Source organism: Grammomys surdaster, unplaced genomic scaffold (genome assembly GCF_004785775.1).
Source record: "Grammomys surdaster isolate TR1022 unplaced genomic scaffold, NIH_TR_1.0 62, whole genome shotgun sequence".
In the NCBI taxonomy this organism is placed as follows: Eukaryota; Metazoa; Chordata; class Mammalia; order Rodentia; family Muridae; genus Grammomys; species Grammomys surdaster.
The window spans coordinates 7562534-7565971 of record NW_021604564.1 but is presented as its reverse complement, the minus strand read 5'-3'; positions in this window follow the sequence as shown (position 1 = coordinate 7565971).

The window sequence follows — 3438 nt, the reverse complement described above, 5'->3', positions numbered from 1 at the left end:
AAAATATAAAATATCTTGGTGTAACTCTAACAAAGCAAGTGAAAGATTTGTATGACAAGAACTTTAAGTCCCTGCAGAAAGGAATTGAAGAACATTTCAGAAGACGGAAAAATCTCCCTTGCTCATGGATAGGTACAATTAACAGGGAAAATGGCCATCTCACCAAAAGCAATCTACTAATTCAATGCAATCCCCATTAAAATTTGAACACAATTTTTTATAGACCTTGAAAGGACAATTTTCAACTGCATAGAAAAACAAAAAATCTTGGATCCCTAAAACAATCCTGAACAATAAAAGAACTTCTGAAGGAATCACCATCCCTGATGTCAAGCTGTACTACAGACCAATAGTCATAAAACCTCCATGGCATCATTTCTGTAAACAGACAGGTTGATCAATGGAATTGAATCAAAGACCCAAAAATAAATCTACATACCTATATACTCTTGATTTTTGATAAAGAAGCCAAACTCATATGGAAGAAAGAAAATATCAACAAATGGTGGGTGTCTAACTGGATGACTACATGTAGAATGAAACATATTTATTACCCTGCACAAAATTCAAGTCCAATTCCACAGACCCAAAGAAGCTAAACTCGAAGGAAGGCACAAGCAAGGATACCTGAATCTCACTTAGAAGAGGGAAAATAGTCATTAAAAGGCAGATGGAGGGAGGGAACTGTGTGAGAAAGAGGGTGGGGAAGTGAATGAGGGGGGACAGTGAGTTGAATGTAAAGTGAATAATTAAACAAATAATTTTTAAAAAGTATAGAGACACACACAAATCAAGAATGACAGACACAGAAGTAGAGAATGCGTATTTGAGTAAAATGCAAATATCCTGTTCTCCAGACAGTTAGCCACATCATCAAAATCCACAACTGATGGGGGTGGAGAGATGAGGGGGCATCTCCAGGACAAGACAGAGACCTGGGATAAGGAGACACTCCAACATCAGTGGAGATGACATTATCTGTGACTCACAGCATTGGGGATATGGAACCTGAAGAAGGTACCTCCTATAACCAGGCAGGAACTCCAGTGGAGTGATGTGAACACCAAACCACTCACAAAACTTTTGACCCAAAATTTATCTTGTGAGTGAGAAATGCAGAATGGGGGATGGAGCAGTGACTGAAGGAACCACCAACCAATAACCAGCCCAACTTGAGATTCATTTCATGGGCAAGTACCAATCTCTGACACTATTAATGATACTCTGCTATGCTTGCAGACAGGAGTCTAGCATGCTGCACTCTTAGAGGCTATACCCAGCAGTTGACTCAGACAGATGCAGATACCCACAGTCAAACACAGTCAAACAGTAGACAGAGGTTGGTAACTCTTATGAAAGAGTTGGGGGTAGGATCGTAGGCCTGAAGGGGATAGGAACTCTACAGGAAGACCAACAGAGTCAGTTAACCTGGACACGTGAGGTTCTCAGAGACTGAACCACCAACCCAAAAGCATTCACAGGCTGAACCTAGGCCTCCCCACATGTATGTAGCAGATGTCCAGCTTGGTCTTCATGTGGGTCTGTGGAGAGCTTTTGGATGAAGGATCATTAGATGCATTTTCAGTGAGTTATGGAGGAGGGGATAGTTTTCTAACATAGTGTTTTATATAATTGAACAATTTGGAAAATTTTAGGATTGCAATAAAATTGGCGGGTTTCCTTGCTCCTTTGATCAAAAAAGAACAAAACAAAGCAAAAAAACAATCCAAAACAACAACAAACCCAAAGACAGATTTTTAAAAATGGGTATATTTCTTTTTTCTTTTTCTTTTTCTTTCTTTTTTTTTTTTTTTTTTTTTTTTTTTGAGACAGGGTTTCTCTGTGTAGCCCTGGCTGTCCTGGAACTCACTTTGTAGACCAGGCTGGCCTCGAACTCAGAAATCCACCTGCCTCTGCCTCCCAAGTGCTGGGATTAAAGGCGTGTGCCATCACCGCCCGGCAGGTATATTTCTTAACATTATTTTCTGTTCTACTTTAGCTTAACTTTAGTTTTAGTCGTGAAGTATAATATATGCTGAGTATTATGCAGAGAATTTAAATCTAGTTAGGTAGAGAGATGGACATAAGAGATTCAAGGAAAACTGAAGCTATTTCTGGAAGGAGGGTGCTTACAGAATCCTCACTTGAAATTCCTGCCACTACGCCTCAGTAAAGCAGCAAGTGAGCGCGTGATCTTAGGATACCCTGAAGTGGGTTGGAGGTCAAAGGCTAACTGGAAGAGAAACTCAATGGTGTGGCTCCCATTAGGTTGTGATCCACAATGGGCTGCACTTTATAGTGGTGCAGTTGTTTTAGACTCAGTTACACTCCTTTAAGTAACCTCTCACCCATGTGACTATTAATAAATTTAATAAACTAAGTTCACCAAGTTGGAATGGGCTAGATTACTTACCTTCTCTCTATCTTTGGTGCTGTATTTGGTGCCTATTTTTGGCAACTGTCTGTTCAAGACACCTCAAGAAGAGTTAACTTAATAGTTTCCTTTAGTGATATGTAGTGGCTTTGTTAATCTATTCTCAATCATATTGGCATAAAGTCTATCATGTAAGTAAAGCGTCACTTGCTGGGTTTTGTTCTCCATTTGCTTGGAATGTTGCCTTCTTTCCTTGCATTCTCAATCTGTGTGTGTCTTTGACAGCAAGGTATATATTTTAGAAGATAACGTAATATTGTATCTCACTTTTTTGTTGGTTTTCTGAGACAGGATTTTTCTGTGTAGTCCTGGCTGTCCTGAGTAGACCTGACTGGTGTCAGACTGATTTAAAGGCATGAGCTACCACCTCCTGGTGTGTCTCATTTTTTAATATAGTCCATGACTTTTTATTAGATGATTAAGATTTGCAATTGGGATTATTATTGAGAGGGATTTGTTGATCTCTTATTTTGTTTGGCATTTTGCTGATTGATTTTCCCCTTTTCTTTCTGTCCTATTTATATTAGGGATTTCTCTGCTGTCCCATTGCCCTCTGCGTGACTGCTGGTGCTCTTCAATTCCTGTGTCCTATGGAGTATCATTATTTATTATCCTCTCTCTTTTCACTCATGGCATTATACAAAGGCAGCATTTAGTCAGCCATCTCACAGCTGACACTTTACTTGTACAACAATTGCATTTCCTACTGAAGTAATGGTCTGCCAGTGGACAGAACTCTTGTTCTTACTGAACCCACTGTCTCTGCAGAATACTCAGGAAATATTGTCGTAAAAATAATATGTGGGCATACTAGTAATCCCAGCAGTAGGGAGGCAGATGCAAGTGGATTTCTGTGAATATGAGGCCAGCCCAGACCCCACTCCTAAAGTGCCAAATAATATTGAAAGTGAAGAAAGGAAGAAAATATTTTGTCAAGCTAATCAAACATGCTCTTGACTCATTTACTACTTTAGGTCGTTTATACTGATTAATGTATTAAAATT